Consider the following 20,298-nt stretch of genomic DNA (forward strand, 5'->3'; position numbering starts at 1 on the left):
CTAAACCAAACCGACTAGGACTAGATATCCTAATACTACTTGGACTACTAATCTCAGTCGGACACAAGGTGTGCTTATGTCTAACATCGCCGCCGAGGCCTGCCGTTGCGTCTGCATCCGTGGCCTGCCGCAGTTGCCGTTGTCTGAGCTCCTGTGACGAACCGCCACCACTGTGGCCTAGAGACGCCCGACCGATTCTGCTGCCGCGCCATGGCCCGGTCTGTTCAACTGGTTACAACTTGGGGGATGCCACATCAGCCTCGAGGCTGCACTGGTTTCCGCCTCAGCTTCACCGGCCATGACCCGTCTCCGGGCTTTTTTTGTTGCATCTGCCTGCTTTAGAGTCGCTGCCGTCTGCTGCTGAGCCGCCGCTCACCTTCATCACCACGGCTGTAAGCCGCCACTTGGCCTCCGCGCGCTGAAGTCTCAAGTCGTCGCATCGGGCCGCCCCGCACGTCTCGCGCCTCTGCCTACGGCCGAGTCCCGCCGTCGCCCTCCTCTTCGAAGGCGCTTGATCGAGCCGCCATGGAATCGTCGCGATCTCGACCGCCTCGCGTGCGTCCTCACGCTCGCCTGTGGGCGCCTCCTCCGCGACGCTGTTTTCTCCCTCTCGCTCTCCGCCGGTTGACCACACGGCCTCCTTCTCCAGCCGCCGACCGCCCGCCTTGCCGCGGCCAAAGCCGCTGCTGTGAGCGGCCACCTACCTCGCTCCGCTGGGATGTTGCTTGCTCCGCTCCCCCGCTCCGCTGGGATGTTGCCTGCTCCGCTCCCCCGCTTGCCTATGGACTCTGACCCGCCACCGACCTGCTGCGCCTGCGTGCCCGTCTCCTGAGCCGCCCACTGGTGGTGACTGGGCCTGCTCCGCCTCCGCCTTGACCCGTCGCGGCTCCGTCTAGTTGACTCGCCATTCCAAATCGCTGATGCCGTGACTTGCCAAGTTGCCTGAATCCGGCCGCGGGACACCGAACTCCGCCACGGCGTGAGCTGCCTCGCCGGTCTGCCTCTGCCGCGGACCGTTTTCCTCCGCAACCGAGCAGCCGTTTTGCCTCCGCCAGAGTTTCAAATTGCCGCGACTCCGAGTCGCCTCCACCAGAGCTTCGAGTCGCCCGTCTCGCGCTGAACCGCCCCGCGCTAAAAGGGTGTTTGTTTCCAGACTTATTGGCTTACGAATTTAAAAAAGTCCCTATAAGTCCCATCTAAACTAAACATGAGGAACTTATAGGAACTTAAAATAAGCATTTGGGACTTATAAAATAAGATTCTTAAGAAAGGACGTATAGAGACTTATAGTTATAATATGATTTTATAGGGACTTATAAGTCCTAGGAACCAAACAGATAAGATAGAGACTTTTTAGCCGTCACCTCGAATCGCCCGCCGCTATGGCCTTGAGCCGCCCTCGCTCGCCTCGGCAACAAGCCGCCTCCACCGTGGCTGGGCTCCGCCGGCGCGCCCTACCGCAGCTCGTCTGCGCCCTCGCCCCTGCACACACGCAGCCGCACCGCCTCGCCCAAACTGATTGTGCTGCACCGGCTCCCTGGTCCTCTGCGCATCCGCGGACCCCGCGTCCAAGGCCTTAGAAACCCAAGGGAAAGAAGGGTGTGTGTCTGGGTGGGCTGCAAGGGAGAAGCTGGACGAGAGCAAGTTCAAGCAGCAGCTGCAGCCCTGGGCGCTCGGCGTCCCCCGCGAGCTTGCCTACCTCTGTTTAGCTACGTCTCCGCTATCTCTCGTTTCGCCAAGACACCAAGAATTCCTGCCAGGAGAAGATCCATCTGTCCTATTGTCACTGCTTCAGAAGCTGGCTAGCTTTGCAAGTATGTGGAGCTCCTGGATGATTTGATTTAAGGAGATCAACATGGAACTGACAATCAGAGCCCCATTTTTCCAATTGAGGAGAGGAATCTGCCACGAGCAGGCAAATCTAATGAAGGAAGCAATGGACCGGCCGACCGGTGATACTCAACAAGAATTTCTTCTCGGCCGGTTCACTATACTTAACAACTCATCTTTTGGTTGCCTTGTTATGACGACTGGCTCGACATCACATAAAAATACCAGGTGATATCCATCTAAGTCTTGCTTTTTTTATTTTTTTTGATCCAAAGGGGTTTCCCCCTCCCCATTTTATTAGAAAAACGGGGCACCGCACCCAGGTAGCAGTTAAGCGTTCTCGAGCCTAACCAGAGTAGCAGGCCAGATAACTACACTACTAAGAGCAGATAAAGTAAGGCAAAGCCACACATGGCAGCCATCAGCAGCTGGTCTATGAAGAAAAGAACTAGCCTATTACATGAATCGCCGGCCCTCTCACAGGGGTATCACCCTGAGTGAGCTCTCAGCATGAAGCCAACTAGTTCCTTGTTCACGCCAGCCTTGGTTCTTCCCTCCACGCAATGCGTAGCAGCTCTCCTCTTCGCCGGTCAAGCAACCGGAGACAACGTCGCAATAGCACTGATTGATCCCCCACGAATAGGATCTTCCATTGATGTAATAGTGCACAAGCTCTCCCCAAGATCACCCGAGTACTTATCCACGGCACGCTCTGAAAACAAAGATCGTTACGCATGGTCCAGATGCTCCAAATGGCAGCAACGCAAGCAATGTTAACAACAGTCTTTTTATTGTTAGCACTCCACAGATCAGACAACTCCCGCATACATCGTGGATAATCAAACTCAAAGGGATGTGCTATATCCGACCATACTTCTTTCGCAACCACACATTCAAACAACAAATGGTGTACTGACACATCTTCACAACAGAAAAGGCATGTCTTATCGCTCACAGGACGTCTTTTATCTAGATTATCTCTAGTTAGAATCTTGTTATGAAAAGCTAGCCAGAGGAACACTAGGTATCTGTGTGGGACTAAGATTTTCCAAAAGTTCTTCCACATAGGGGTAGAAACCCCGCCCCAATTAATCATGTTATAGTATGACTTTACAGAATAAACCCCAGACGCCTCTAGCAACAATACAGGCTGGTCTTCCTTGCTACTAGGCACACTAGTCACCAGTGTCTGGAGCAAATCCTGCCACCTGGCAAAGACTCTACCATCCACACATCTAGTGAAGGAAAGTTTAAGCTTCTCCCCATCCCAGACCTGCGCCACACTACATTCTTGTTGTTGACAAATGGTGAAAATCTCCCAGAATTGGGTTTTGAGAGAAGAATCTCCAATCCAAACATCATGCCAGAAACTGATCTTACGCCCATTTCCTAATTTCCATCTGTAGAAAGGTCTAATCCCAGCTAGCGCCCAAGTAACCCCTTTCCAGAAGGGGGATCCCACACCAGGTAGCCCAGAGTAGGTTAGGCTTGTCAGTTCTGTACTTATGATCAAGTAGTTTTTGCCAGTCTTTGTTGTCACTCAGAAATATCGTTTAGACCATGAGGCCAGCAAGGCCATGTTAAATTCTCTCAAGTTAACAACACCCAAACCTCCAAAAGCTTTCTTTTGGTAGATGAGACCCCAGTTGGCTAAGTGATATTTATGGTTCTCTCCCAAATTCCCCTAGAAAAAGTGTGCCATTTGAGATGTAATTGCCTTAATGGCCCATTTAGGAAATTTGATAACTGACATCAAGTACATGGGGATGCTGGCAATGCAGGTCTGCAGGAGAATTAGTTTAGCCTCATATCTGAGTAGTCTCCCCCGCCACCCACAGATTCTTTTAATAATTTTGTCAATAATGAGTTGGAGGTCCTCTCTCCTCAATCACATGTAATGTAAAGGTACCCCAAGATATTAAAGAGGAAAAGTCCTAGTTTTACAGCAAAAAATCTGTGATAAAACTTTTGCAGTTGCCTCATCTAAATTTATAGAAACCAGCTCACATATGTCATAATTAATCCGTAATCCAGATAGGTTTGCAAAACAGGTCAGCAACCATTTAAGGTTTTTGGCCTTGTTTGTATCAGAGTCCAAGAACAGGATTGTGTCATCGACGTACTGTAGACTGATCAAACTATTAGGTATGATGTGGGGAACAATCCCATGTAATGTAAAGGTACCCCAAGATAATTAAGAGGAAAAGTCCTAGTTTTACAGCAAAAAATCTGTGATAAAACTTTTGCAGTTGCCTCATCTAAATTTATAGAAACCAGCTCACATATGTCATAATTAATCCGTAATCCAGATAGGTTTGCAAAACAGGCCAGTAACCATTTAAGGTTTTTGGCCTTGTTTGTATCAGAGTCCAAGAACAGGATTGTGTCATCGACGTACTGTAGACTGATCAAACTATTAGGTATGATGTGGGGAACAATCCCAAAAATGATCTCCCCCCTAACTGCCTTAGCTAACATTCGAGAAAAAACATCATTACAAAGAACAATTACTTTGGTCTGTGATATTTTTTCGCATGACTATTATTCATTACAAAGGGGTCGCATAAGTGGCGCGCGACAACATCATTTTTTTCATTAGCGCTTGTTCGTGATGTGCTGCTAGACGGATACGTGAGCAAACCGCCGCCCCCGCTACATCAACACACGCGACTGACTCATTGTCCACGCCCGCGGCCGACTCGCCCGCGTCCTTGCCGTTTCCAATGCCTCGGCTGATTCTCCCATCTACACCGGCTTACAATGCCGCGGTCGACTCATCTATCTGTGCTCGTGGCCAACTCACCCGTGTCCGTGATGTCTCTGATGCTACGGTCGCCTTTATTGTCCGCCCCATGGTTTGGTCTATTCCAACATTTCTGGAGCAAATCATGTTATATTATCAGCCTCCGCTTGCACCGGATGGCTCAATGGACATGTGTACAAGTCGCCTCCACTGTGGTTTGTTTAAACTTCAAACAGTCAGCTGGGATGAACCATTGGCCGAGTTATTGACACGGCTCATACGGGATCATTTATAAACCCGCCGCAGTTGACTTCAACCTTCTGTGGATTCATACCGGGTTATCAACGCCACGGATATACATCTTATACTATGGTCAAAATGAAGAATCTCAAGCCAACTCTTCGAGTTGTCTTAAGACTAGGGGGCTACGATGACATGACTTAGAAAATTGTGCCAAATTCAAGAACCCCGGGTCATTGGAGGGAAAATAACCCGGTCCCGGAGGCTACTGCCATGTTGATGAAAATTTAAAGGCCGTCAGAAAGTTTCCAGCGTAAAAGGTGTCTGGCAATTAAAAAATTCTGGTTCAAGGGAAATCTGTCTCTCTCAAAGCTTTTGAGCTCTCAATATCCGGTTCAACATCTGGTTAAAAAAATCCATTTCTTGCAAGTTTGAGTTCTCAGGAAAAATTAAAGGTTGCCAAAGAGAACTTGCTGCCATGATGCGCGGTTCAAACATGGGTATCCCGCCTTAGGGGCTTATCATATTATTGATCACTTGGGGGCTTCCTACTCATTGAGCATAGCTATGACTACCCTCTTGATATAGCTTGTACGCCTTGATTACAAAATACTTGGGGGCTTCCTTCTCGTTGAGCATAGCTATGACTACCCTATTGATCCGCCTTGAACACCGTTGTTATAACCTACTTGGAGGCTTGACGCACGGATTAAAGGGACTAAAGAGAGTCTGTAGCACAGCACAACTCAAACATAGGTAACCGCCCTGCACACTTGGGGCCTCCCTGTTCACAAAACATAGCTTTGATAAGCCCTTCTTGGCTTGAAACGCCATGTGTATAACACCAAAGAATTTCAGTTGATCCTGCCTTGTACGTCTGCCACTCCGCCCAGGTAATCCTGGAATGACCCGCCGAACTCTTAACAGTCAATCATATTAAAGACCCTGAACTTGTCAAGGTTAAAACGGTGGTTGATCATGTGAGGTCCGGCTTATAAGGTTTGAAGGATTAGCTCGTGGCTGTGCAAGCCCATGAAAAGCACTTGGGTTTTAGGCCTGATCGCCTATGAAATCCTTTTTTTTTTTGATTTTTATTTGATTTGAAGATTCTTTTTTGAGGATTGCCTCTTGTGACATGTTGATACATGATTGGAAATTGTTGATGTCTATTATGCCTTATGGTTCATATTGTGAACCTCTCTGGGCTTTTATTTCACCCAACCTAGTTTTGGACTATACGTCACCAGGATATGCTTGGAGAGTTGTGCTGTAGGTTATGGGATAATGTCCCTTGCTGCATATGGCATTATGAGCTGGCAGTATGAACTGATTTCATAGGCCACGTAGCCTTGATTATATGGCTCATCATTGAGCATCTTTGGGTTTGATAACCCACCCTGATAGCAGACTATTGAGTCGGCATGATATTTTCCCTTGAGCAATCAAAATGATGATATTTCATGACTCTGGGTTGATACTGGCCCCAGATTATAATTATTAAGGCATCACAATGGTATTAATCTACAGGTATGTCTTTCCATAATGGTATGAATATTTTGGTTTGATAAACCGCCCTAGCTTTGGACGTTAAGTCGCTAGTATATTTTGGATTGCGCCATTGGAATTCATGCGCTTATAAATCATTGGATTATTACCCTCACTGGGCATGGCAATGTAAGCCAACAGTATAAATCAATCCTACATGTATGTTTTCCTGGTTATATGAATATGCGAGGTTTGATAACCCGCCCTAGCTTTTGACTTTAAGTCGCCAGTATGTTTAGGCTTGAATGGCCTTAATGCTAGTCTTTCCCATAATTGCATAAAGACTATATTATATTTGGGTTGTTACCCGCCCTGGCTTTTGACGTTAAGTCGCCAGGGCATATGTTGTTTAAACTCTGTGCAGGATTCGCAGAGCTATGAATTACACAAATGATTAAGTTCAAGCCCATCATGAAAAATTGAAATTGGTGTTTCAAAAGGGTTATCAATTATTGATTTTCACAAAGGCTATAAGCCGCCGGGTTACAAAAATCCCGGATTACAAGGATGCGCATTAAGTTTCCATCGGCCAAGAGCCACTGAGTATTTAAACTCCGGATTTACTTTTCAACCAAAAAGGAATTCAAATCTTTAATAGCCAAACTTGGCTGGATTGTCATGATCATATTGAATATGATTGAGGTAAATTTCATACCGGATTATATTATTCAAATCTTAAATAGCCAACATGGCTGGATTTTTATTATGGTTATTAATAACGAGTATTATGATTAAGGTTTTCAATGTTGCTTCATCACAATGACTATTATTTTATCAATGGATATGATTTATTCTACAATGGAAGGAATAGTCCCGAGTCGTTGCAGGCTTACGACCCGACACTTGGGGGCTACATTATTCAAGTTGAGATTATATCAAATATTCAAGTCACATGTCACTGCCAGCATGCACCATGGCACTTGGGGGCTAATGCAAGGTCATTTTTAACCTGCCTTATTGAAGACCCGACTCATCACATCGTAATGAGCCGTCCCTTGGGGGCTACCAATTGCTCCTATCAAAAATTCAAAGTACACAAGCCTTAATCCATTATATTGAAGGGTCCATTGCTCAGTTGGTAGAGCACAAGGCTATTAAACTTGTGGATGTGGGTTCAAGCCCCATGGTGGGGGTTACATCATATGATGTTATTTTCAATGAAGTTCCAGCTTAGTATTGTCTTGCTGAGCCGGCCAGCTTAGTATTGTCTTGCTGAGCCGGCCCTTGGGGGCTACACGTTATTGTTCAAGTCTACATGATCATATCTACAAAGTCCCTACTCATTATTGCATAATGACCCGGCCCTTGGGGCTACACTGGTTGAAGTTTTTATGAGCATAAGGAAATTATAAGTCCCAGGTTGCTGCAAGCATGAAAACTCGACACTTGGGGGCTACATATGTGTAATATTCAGTTTTGACTAGTGACTGAGATGAACAACTTGGATTTCTTCAAGGTTGCAACATTTATATTGAAGCAAGTCTTAAGCTGTTACTATGCTCCCTTCTTAAGACTTGGGGGCTACAAGTGATAATAAGAGAGGTACATTTTCAAGACATTTTCAAGCTTGGTGTTAGCAACAACTATGACCCGGTGCGGTGAATATTTACAAGCCGGCGGTTTTGGCAAATATAACTCGTCAACCTCTACATCCTCAAGCCGGCAGATCACGAGATGAATGTCTTGAGTCCAATATTTTTTAAGCTGGAGCTTTGGAAACCGACTCTAATGGATTATTTCTTATAATATTTCTCTACAAGATACCAATGTCAGCAAATTGATTATGAAGCTGGCCTATTGACCCGGATTTTTCAGAAGAAGTGCTTGGATTTTTTGCATTGGCAAATTTTGAACATATTTTCTAAAGGAGGTTTTCTATGAGATCATTGACACGTATCAAGAAGGAAATGACAAGGACTTAAGGATGATTAGGTGCCGGTTCAGAAAAACTTTTAACCCGGAGCACAACCTGTAAATTTATTCTTGTGTTTATTTTGCAGCATAAGTTTACCATGAATAAATCCAAACTAAACTGGGGGCTAATGTCGGGGATATACCCCGTGGTGTAACCCGCCGGATGTATGACCCGGCTGGAGCTTGGCGACCCGCCCGGACCTGGCGGTTTACGGGCAACCGCGTGAACATTATGACTCACTGTTGACCCGGCAGGCGGGTCAGACGGACGACAAGGCCCAAGGCCCAGTAGGCCGGTTCATATGATGGTGGGCTGGCTTCAGAGGAAAGGCATAAGGAACATTCTCCTACAAAGGAAGCAAGACTAGGACGCCACTTGTAATAGAGTAATCCTAATCCTATTAGGACTAGTCATGTAACCCGCCCCTTCAACATATATAAGGAGGGGCAGGGCACCCCAAGAGGGGGGAAGTAATCTCTAAGGTTAGACATGTTGGGGAACGTAGTAATTTCAAAAAAATTCCTACGCACACACAAGATCATGGTGATGCATAGCAACGAGAGGGGAGAGTGTTGTCTACGTACCCTCGTAGACTGTAAGCGGAAGTGTTATGACAACGCGGTTGATGTAGTCGTACGTCTACACGATCGACCAATCCTAGCACCAAAGGTACGACACCTCCGCGATCTGCACTCGTTCAGCTCGGTGACGTCCCACGAACTCACGATCCAGCAGAGTGTCAAGGGATAGCTTCGTCAGCACGACAGCGTGATAACGGTGATGATGAAGCTACCGTCGTAGGGCTTCACCTAAGCACTACGACGATATGACCGAGGTGGATTATGGTGGAGGGGGGCACCACACACAGCTAAGAGATCACTGATCAACTTGTGTGTCTATGGGGTGCCCCCTACCCCGTATATAAAGGAGTGGAGGAGGGGGAGGGCCGGCTCTCCCATGGCGCGCCCCATGGGGAGTCCTACTCCCACCGGGAGTAGGATTCCCCCCTTCCCTAGTTGGACTAGGAGTGGAAGGAAGGGGGAGGAAGGAGGAACGAAAGGGGGCCCGGCTGAAGGAAATATGCCCTAGAGGCAATAATAAAGTTATTATTTATTTCCTTAACCATAGACAAAGGAGTTGTCATTTGATTAACAAGGTCACATCATTAGTTGAATGACCTGATTGACATGACCCATTCCATTAGCTTAGCACCCGATCGTTTAGTATGTTGCTATTGCTTTCTCCATGACTTATACATGTTCCTATGACTATGAGATTATGCAACTCCCGTTTACCGTAGGAACACTTTGTGTGCTACCAAACGTCACAACGTAACTGGGTGATTATAAAGGTGCTCTACAGGTGTCTCCGAAAGTATTTGTTGGGTTGGCGTATCTCAAGATTAGGATTTGTCACTCCGAATGTCGGAGAGGTATCTCAGGGCCTTCTCGGTAATGCACATCACATAAGCCTTGCAAGCATTGCAACCAATAAGTTAGTTGCGAGATGATGTATTACGAAACGAGTAAAGAGACTTGCCGGTAACGAGATTGAACTAGGTATTGGACACCAACGATCGAATCTCGGGCTAGTAACATACCGATGACAAAGGGAACAACGTATGTTGTTATGCGGTCGGACCGATAAAGATCTTCGTAGAATGTGTAGGAACCAATATGGGCATCCAGGTCCCGCTATTGGTTATTGACCAGAGATTTGTCTCAGTCATGTCTACACTGTTTTCGAACCGTAGGGTGCGCACGCTTAAGGTTACGATGACATTTATTATGAGTTTATGTATTTTGATGTACCGAAGTTAGTTCGGAGTCCCGGATGGGATCACGGACATGACAAGGAGTCTCGGAATGGTCGAGACGTAAAGATTGATATATTGGACGACTATATTCGGACATCGGAATGGTTCCGAGTGGTTTCGGATAAACCCGGAGTGCCGGAGGGGTTACCGGAACCCCCCGGGGAAGTAATGGGCCTTATTGGGCCTGAGTGGAGAGAGAGGGCAGCAGCCCAGGAGGTGGCGCGCCCCCCTCATGGGGAGTCCAAATAGGACTAGGAGGGGGGGGGCACGGCCCCCCTTTCCCTCTCGCTCTCCCTCTCTTTCCTTCCCCCTCTCTCTTCCTAGTTGGACTAGGAAAGGGGAGTCCTACTCCCACTAGGAGGAGGACCCCCCCTCCCTTTGGCGCGCCCCATAGGGCCGGCTGGCCTCCCCCTTGCTCCTTTATATACGGGGGCACGGGGGCACCCCAAGACACACAAGTTGATCTTCGTGATCGTTCCTCAGCCGTGTGTGGTGCCCCCCCTCCACCATATTCCACCTCGGTCATATTGTCGCGGTGCTTAGGTGAAGCCCTGCGTCGGTAGTACATCAAGATCGTCACCACGCCGTCGTGCTGACGGAACTCGTCCCCGAAGTTTTGCTGGAGCGAAACCCGGGGAACGTCATCGAGCTGTACGTGTGTTAAGAACTCGGAGGCGCCGGAGTAACGGCGCTTGGATCGGTCGGATCAGGAAGACGTACGACTACCTCCTCTACGTTGCGTCAACGCTTCCACTTCGGTCTACAAGGGTACGTAGACAACACTCTCCCCTCTCGTTGCTATGCATCACCATGATCTTGCGTGTGCGTAGGAAAATTTTGAAATTACTACGTTCCCCAATACCGGCCCCCTCCCAATTAGGATTGGGCTTGGGGAGGGGGGCTCCCCCTCCTTTGCTGCCTTCTCCTCTCTCCCACTATGGCCCAATAAGGCCCATATACCTCCCGGGGGGTTCCAGTAACCTCTCAGTGCTCCGGTATATGCCCGAACACACTCGGAACCATTCCGACATCCAAATATAGTCGTCCAATATATCGATCTTTATGTCTCGACCATTTCGAGACTCGTCGTCATGTCCGTGATCATATCCGGGACTCCGAACTACCTTCGGTACATCAAAACACATAAACTCATAATACCGATCGTCACCGAACGTTAAGAGTGCGGACCATACGGGTTCGAGAACTATGTAGACATGACCGAGACACGTCTCCGATCAAAACGAATAGCGGAACCTAGATGCTCATTTGGCTCCTACATATTCTACGAAGATGTTTATCAGTTAAACCGCATAACAACATACGTTGTTCCATTTGTCATCGGTATGTTACTTGCCCGAGATTCCATCGCCGGTATCTCAATACCTAGTTCAATATCATTACCGGCAAGTCTCTTTAATCGTTCCGTAATGCATCATCCCGCAACTAACTCATTAGTTACATTGCTTGCAAGGCTTATAGTGATGTGCATTACCGAGAGGGCCCAGAGATACCTCTCCGACAATCGGAGTGACAAATCCTAATCTCGATCTACGCCAACTCAACAAACACCATCGAAGACACCTGTAGAGCACCTTTATAATCACCCAATTATGTTGTGACGTTTGGTATCACACAATGTGTTCCTCCGGTATTCGGGAGTTTCATAATCTCATAGTCATAGGAACATGTATAAGTCATGAAGAAAGCAATAGCAACATAATAAACGATCAAGTGCTAAGCTAACGGAATGGGTCAAGTCATTCACATCATTCTCTAATGATGTGATCCCATTAATCAAATGACAACTCATGTCTATGGCTAGGAAACTTAACCATCTTTCATAACGAGCTAGTCAAGTAGAGGCATACTAGTGACACTCTGTTTTTCTATGTATTCACACATGTACTAAGTTTATAATTTATACAATTCTAGCATGAATAATAAACATTTATCATGATATAAGGAAATATAAATAACAACTTTATTATTGCCTCTAGGGCATATTTCCTTCATGACATAATTAGGAGAGCCGGTTTATGCGGCGACTCCCTCATGAGCATAATGAGACCTAGCCATAAACAGCATGTAGGACTCTTACCGGATGATGTTTCTCGGGGCCCGAAGCTGTCTAAACCCTTGTCTTGTGTGTTAATCCGTCTCGCGTCTCTCATCCTGATCAACCCCCCTCAAGCTACCACATAGATGCTTGGCCTCACCACTAAGTCCTCACACTAGGACATCTGTCGTGACAACTCCACGACAAGACCCATCTGTTAGCTTAGCATAATGATCGTTTAGTTTTATTGCTACTGCTTTCTTCATGACTTATACATGTTCCTCTAACTATGAGATTATGTAACTCTCGAATACCGGAGGACACTTAGTGTGCTATCAAACGTCACAACGTAACTGGGTGATTATAAAGATGCTCTATAGGTGTCTCCGAAGGTGTTTGTTGAGTTGGCATAGATTGAGAATAGGATTTGTCACTCCGAGTATCGGAGATGTATCTCTGGGCCCTCTCGGTAATGCACATCACTATAAGCCTTGAAAGCAATGTGACTAATGAGTTAGTTGCGGGATGATGCATTATAGAATGAGTAAAGAGACTTGCAGGTAACGAGATTGAACTAGGTATGATGATACCGACGATCGAATCACGGGCAAGTAACATACCGATGACAAAGGGAACAACGTATGTTATGCGGTTTGACCGATAAACATCTTCGTAGAATATGTAGGAGCCAATATGAGCATCCAGGTTCCACTATTGGTTATTGACCGGAGATGTGTCTCGGTCATGTCTACATAGTTCTCGATCCCGTAGGGTCCGCACTCTTAACGTTCGATGACGATTTGTATTATGAGTTATGTGATTTGATGACTGAAGTTTGTTCGGAGTCCCGGATGAGATCACAGAGATGACGAGGAGTCTCGAAATGGTCGAGACATAAATAATGATATATTAGACGATGTTATTCGGACACTAGAAGAGTTCCGAGAGGTATCGGGTAAAACCGGAGTGCCGAGGGGGTTACCGGAACCCCCCGGGGAAGTAATGGGCCAACATGGGCCTTAGGGGAGAGAGAGGGCAGTCCACGAGGAGGTGGAGCCTGCCCCCCCCATGGGGAGTCCGAATAGGACTAGGGGATGGGGCGCGGCCCCCCTTTCCCTCCCTCTCTCCCTCTCCCTTCCTTTTCCCCCTTCCACCAAGTGGAATCCTACTAGGACTTGGAGTCATAGTAGGACTCCTCTCTCTTGGTGCGCCCTACAGGGGCCGGCCGGCCTCCCCCTCTCCTCCTTTATATACGGAGGCAGGGGGCACCCTAGAACACACAACAGACAATTGTCTTAGCCGTGTGCGGTGCCCCCCTCCACAGATACACAGCTCGGTCATATTGTCGTAGTGCTTAGGCGAAGCCCTGCGCCGGCAACTTCATCATCACCGTCGCCACGCCATCGTGCTGACGAAACTCTCCCTCATCCTCAACTGGACCAAGAGCTCGAGGGACGTCATCATGCTGAACGTGTGCTGAACACGGAGGTGCCGTACGTTCGGTACTTGAATCGGTTGGATCGTGAAGACATTCGACTACATCAACCGCGTTACTAAACGCTTCCGCTTTCGCTCTACGAGGGTACGTGGACACACTCTCCCCGCTCATTGCTATGCTTCTCCTAGATAGATTTTGCGTGATCGTAGGAAAATTTTCGAATTACTACGTTCCCCAACAGTGGCATACGAGCCAGGTTTATGCGTAGATGTTATATGCATGAGTAGAACACAAAGAGTTGTGGACGATAATAGCCATGCTGCTTACCACCAACGTCTTACTTTGATTCGGCGGTATTGTTGGATGTAGCTGCCCGGGCCGACATTACATGACCGCATTCATGAGATTGGTTCTACCGACGTGCTTCGCACAAAGGTGGCTAGCGGGTGTTTGTTTCTCCAACTTTAGTTGAATCGAGTTTGACTACGGCCGGTCCTTGTTGAAGGTTAAAACAACACACTTGACGAAAAATCATTGTGGTTTTGATGCGTAGGTAAGAACGGTTCTTGCTAGAAGCCCGTACCAGCCACGTAAAACATGCAACAACAAAGTAGAGGATGTCTAACTTGTTTTTGCAGCCATGTTGTGATGTGATATGGTCAAGACATGATGCGATATAATTTATTGTATGAGATGATCATGTTTTGTAAAAGTTATTGGCAACGTGCAGGAGCCTTATGATTGTCGCTTTATTGTATGAAATGCAATCGCCATGTAATTTCTTTACTTTATCACTATGCAGTAGCGATAGTCGTAGAAGCAATAGTTGGCGTGACGACAACGATGCTACGATGGAGATAAAGGTGTCAAGCCGGTGATAATGGAGATCATGACGGTACTTTGGAGATGGAGATCAAAGGCACAAGATGATGATGGCCATATCATGTCACATATTTTGATTACATGTGATGTTTGTCCTTTATGCATCTTATTTTTCTTAGTATGGTGGTCGCATTATAAGATGATCCCTCACTAAATTTCAAGGTATAAGTGTTCTCCCTGAGTATGCACCGTTGCTACAGTTCGTCGTGCCGAGACACCACGTGATGATCGGGTGTGATAAGCTCTACGTTCACATACAACGGGTGCAAGCCAGTTTTGCACACGCAGAATACTCGGGTTAAACTTGACGAGCCTAGCATATGCAGATATGGCCTCGGAACACTGAGACCGAAAGGTCGAACGTGAATCCTATAGTAGATATGATCAACATAGTGATGTTCACCATTGAAAACTACTCCATCTCACGTGATGATCGAATATGGTTTAGTTGATGTGGATCGCGTGATCATTTAGATGACTAGAGGGATGTCTATCCAGGTGGGAGTTCTCTAATAATATGATTAATTTAACTTTAATTTATCATGAACTTAGTACCTGATAGTTTTTGCATGTCTATGTTGTTGTAGATCAATGGCCCGTGCTACCGTTCCTTTGAATTTTAATGCGTTCCTAGAGAAAGCTTAGTTGAAACATGACAGTGGCAACTACACAGACTGGGTCCTTAACTTGATGATTATCCTCATTGCTGCGCAGAAGAATTACGTGCTGGAAGCACCGCTAGGTGCAAGACCCGCTGCAGGAGCTGCTTCTGACGTTATGAACGTCTAGCAGAGCAAAGCTGATGACTACTCGATAGTTAAGTGTGCCATGCTTTACGGCTTAGAATCGGGACTTCAAAGACGTTTTGAATGTCATGGAGCATATGAGATGTTCCATGAGTTTAAGTTAATATTTCAAGCAAATGCCCGAATTGCGAGATATGAAGTCTCCAATAAGTTCTATAGCTGCAAGATGGAGGAGAATAGTTCTGTCAGTGCACATATACTCAGAATGTCTAGGTACGACAACCACTTGACTCAACTGGGAGTTAATCTTCCTGATGATAGTGTCATTGACAGCGTTCTTCAATCACTGCCACCAAGCTATAAAAGATTCATGATGAACTATAATATGCAAGGGATGGATAAGACAATTCCTGAGCTCTCCGCGATGCTAATGGCTGCGGAGGTAGAAATCAAGAAGGAGCATCAAGTGTTGATGGTTAACAAGACCACTAGTTTCAAGAAAAAGGGCAAAGGGAAGAAGGGGAACTTCAAGAAGAACAGCAAGCAAGTTGCTACTCAAGTGAAGAAGCCCAAGTCTGGACCTAAGCCTGAGACTGAGTGCTTCTACTGCAAAGGGACTGCTCACTGGAAGCAGAACTGCCCCAAGTATTTGGCGGATAAGAAGGATGGCAAAGTGAAAGGTATACATGTTAATGATGTGTACCTTACTAATGCTCGTAGTAGCACCTGGGTATTTGATACTGGTTCTGTTGCTCATATTTGCAACTCAAAACAGGGGCTATAGATTAAGCGAAGATTGGCTAAGGACGAGGAGACGATGCACGTGGGAAATGGTTCCAAAGTTGATGTGATCGCCGTCGGCACGCTACCTCTACATCTACCTTCGGGATTAGTTTTGGACTCGAATAATTGTTATTTGGGGCCAGCGTTGAGCACGAACATTATATCTGGGTCATGTTTGATGTGAGACGGTTATTAATTTAAATCAAAGAATAATGGTTGTTCTAGTTACATGAGTAATATATTTTATGGTCATGCACCCTTGATGAGTGGTCTATTTTTACTGAATCTCGATCGTAGTGATACACATGTTCATAATATTGAAGCCAAAAGATGCAAAGTTAGTAACGATAGTGCAACTTATTTGTGGCACTGCCGTTTAGGTCATATTGGTGTAAAGCGCATGAAGAAACTCCATGCTGATGGGATTTTGGAATCACTTGATTATGAATCACTTGGTGCTTGTGTACCATGCCTCATGGGCAAGATGACTAAGACTCCGTTCTTCGGAACAATGGAGCGCACAACTGACTTATTGGAAATAATACATACTAATGTATGCGGTATGATGAGTGTTGAGGCTCGCAGTGGGTATCATTATTTTCTGACCTTCAAAGATGATTTGAGCAGATATGGGTATATCTACTTAATGAAACATAAGTCTGAAAGATTTGAAAAGTTCAAAGAATTTCAGAGTGAAGTGGAAAATCATCGTAACAAGAAAATAAAATTTCTACGATCTGATCATGGAGGTGAATATTTGAGTTATGAGTTTGGTCTTCATTTGAAAGAGTGTGGAAGAGTTTCGCAACTCACGCCACCTGGAACACCACGGCGTAATGGTGTGTCCGAACGTCGTAATCGTACTTTATTAGATATGGTGCGTTCTACGATGTCTCTTACCGATTTACCACTATCGTTTTGGGGTTATGCTTTAGAGATGGCTGCATTCACGTTAAATAGGGCAACATCTAAATCTGTTGAGACGACATCATATGAACTGTGGTTTGGCAAGAATCCTAAGCTATCGTTTCTCAAAGTTTGGGGCTGTGATGCTTATGTGAAAAAGCTTCAACCTGATAAGCTTGAACCCAAATCGGAGAAATGTGTCTTCATAGGATACCCAAAGGAGACTGTTGGGTACACCTTCTATCACAGATCTGAAGGCAAGATATTCGTTGCCAACAATGGATCCTTTCTACAGAAGGAGTTTCTCTCGAAAGAAGTGAGTTGGAGGAAAGTAGAACTTGATGAGGTAATTGTACCTTCTCCCGAATTGGAAAGTAGTTCATCATAGAAATCAGTACCAGTGATACCTACACCAATCAGTGAGGAAGCAAATGATGATGATCATGAAACTTTGGATCAAGTTACAGCTGAACCTCATGGGTCAACCAGAGTAGAGTCCGCACTAGAGTGGTATGGTAATCCTATTCTGGAGGTCATGTTACTAGACCATGATGAACCTACGAACTATGAGGAAGCGATGATAAGCCCAGATTCTATGAAATGGCTTGAGTCCACGAAATCTGAGATGAGATCCATGTATGAGAACCAAGTGTGGACTTTGGTTGACTTGTCCGATGATCGGCAAGCCATAGAGAATAAATGGATCTTCAAGAAGAAGACTGCTGCTGATGGTAATGTTACTGTCTACAATGCTCGACGTGTTGCGAAAGGTTTTTGACAAGTTCAAGGAGTTGACTACGATGAGACCTTCTCACCCGTAGTGATGCTTAAGTTTGTCTGAATCATGTTAGCAATTGCCGCATCTTATGATTATGAAATTTGGCAAATGGATGTCAAAACTGCATTCCTTAATGGATTTCTTAAAGAAGAGTTGTATATGATGCAACCAGAAGGTTTTGTCGACCCAAAAGGTGCTAACAAAGTGTGCAAGCTCCAGCGATCCATTTATGGACTGGTGCAAGCCTCTCGGAGTTGGAATATACGCTTTGATAGTGTGATTAAAGCATATGGTCTTATACAGACTTTTGGAGAAGCCTGTATTTACAAGAAAGTGAGTGGGAGCTCTGTAGCATTTCCAATATTATATGTAGGTGACATATTGTTGATTGGAAATGATACAGAATTTCTGGATAGCATAAAAGGATACTTGAATAAGAATCTTTCAATGAAAGACCTCGGTGAAGCTGTTTATATATTGGACATCATGAGTTATAGAGATAGATCAAGATGCTTAATTGGACTTTGCAAAAGCACATACCTTAATAAAGTTTTGAAGAAGTTCAAAGTGGACCAGTCAAAGAAAGGGTTCTTGCCTGTGTTACAAGGTGTGAAGTTGAGTCAGACTCAATGCCTGACCACCACAGAAGATAGAGAGAAAATGAAAGTCATTCCCTATGCCTCAGCCGTAGGTTCTATCATGTATGCAATGTTGTGTACCAGACCTGGCGTATGCCTTGTTATAAGTTTAGCAGGGAGGTACCAAAGTAATCCGGGAGTGGATCACTGGACAGCGGTCAAGAACATCCTGAAATACCTGAAAAGGACTAAGGATATGTATCTCGTTTATGGAGGTGACAAAGAGCTCGTCATAAATGTTTACATTGATGCAAGCTTTGACACTGATCCAGATGACTCTAAGTCACAAACCGGATACACATTTATATTGAATGGTGGAGCTGTCAGTTGGTGCGGTTCCAAGCAGAGCATCGTTGCAGGATCTACGTGTGCAGCGGAGTACATAGCTGCTTCAGAAGCAGCTAATGAAGGAGTCTGGATGAAGGAGTTCGTATCTGATCTAGGTGTAATACCTAGTGCATCGGGTCCAATGAAAATCTTTTGTGACAATACTGGAGCAATTGCCTTGGCGATTTAATCCAGATTTCACAAGAGAACCAAGCACATCAAGAGACGCTTCAATTCCATCCGCGATCTGGTCAAGGAAGGAGACATAGAAGTTTGCAAAATACATATACATATCTAAATGTTGCAGACCTGCTAACTAAGCCTCTTCCACGAGCAAAACATGATCAACACCAAGACTCCATGGGTGTTAGAATCATTACTGTGTAATCTAGATTATTGACTCTAGTGCAACTGGGAGACTGAAGTAAATATGCCCTAGAGGCAATAATAAATTTATTATTTATTTCCTTATATCATGATAAATGTTTATTATTCATCCTAGAATTGTATTAACCGGAAACTTAGTACATGTGTGAATACATAGACAAAACAGAGTGTCCCTAGTATGCCTCTACTAGACTAGTTTGTTTATCAAAGATGGTTATGTTTCCTAACCATAGACATGTTTTGTCATTTTATGAACGGGATCACCTCATTAGGAGAATGATGTTATGGACAAGACCAATCCGTTAGCTTAGCATAATGATCGTTTAGTTTTATTGCTACTGCTTTCTTCATGACTTATACATGTTCCTCTGACTATGAGATTATGCAACTCCCGAATACCGGAGGAACACTTAGTGTGCTATCAAGCGCACAACATAACTGGGTGATTGTAAAGATGCTCTATAGGTGTCTCCTATGGTGTTTGTTGAGTTCGCATAGATCGAGATTAGGATTTGTCACTCCGAGTATCAGAGAGGTATCTCTGGGCCCTCTCAGTAATGCACATCACTATAAGCCTCGCAAGCAATGTAACTAGTGAGTTGGTTGCGGGATGATGCATTACAGAACGAGTAAAGAGACTTGCCGGTAACGAGATTGAACTAGGTATGATGATACCGACGATCGAATCTCGGGCAAGTAACATACGGATGACAAAGGGAACAACGAATGTTGTTATGTGGTTTAACCGATAAAGATCTTTGTAGAATATGTAGGAGCCAATATGAGCATCCAGGTTCCGCTATTGGTTATTGACCGGAGATGTGTCTCGGTCATGTCTACATAGTTCTCGAACCCATAGGGTCCGCACGCTTAACGTTCGATGATGATTTGTATTATGGGTTATGTGATTTGATGACTGAAGTTTGTTCGAAGTCCCAGATGAGATCACGTATATTACGAGGAGTCTTGAAATGGTCGAGACATAAAGAATGATATATTGGACGATGTTATTCGGACATCGGAAGAGTTCCAAGATGTACCGGGTAAAAACGGAGTGCCAGAGGGGTTACCGAAACCCCCCGAGGAAGTAATGGGACAACATGGGCCTTAGGGGAGAGAGAGGGCAGGCCACAAGGAGGTGGCGCACGCCCCCCCTGGGTAGTCCGAATAGGACTAGGGGAGGGGGCGCGACCCCCCTTTCCCTCTCCCTGCCTTCTTCCCCTTTCCACCAAGTGGAATCCTATTAGGACTTGGAGTCCCAGTAGGAC

At 45.6% G+C, this 20,298-nt stretch overlaps 1 pseudogene; it reads right to left on the reverse strand.

Moving 5' to 3' along the window:
* Positions 1–289: 289 nt before the first annotated feature.
* LOC123114635 (uncharacterized) overlaps positions 290–20,298 on the reverse strand; it is a 97,959-nt pseudogene continuing 77,950 nt past the window's right edge.

The sequence above is a fragment of the Triticum aestivum genome, chromosome 5B (genome assembly GCF_018294505.1).
Source record: "Triticum aestivum cultivar Chinese Spring chromosome 5B, IWGSC CS RefSeq v2.1, whole genome shotgun sequence".
NCBI lineage: Eukaryota > Viridiplantae > Streptophyta > Magnoliopsida > Poales > Poaceae > Triticum > Triticum aestivum.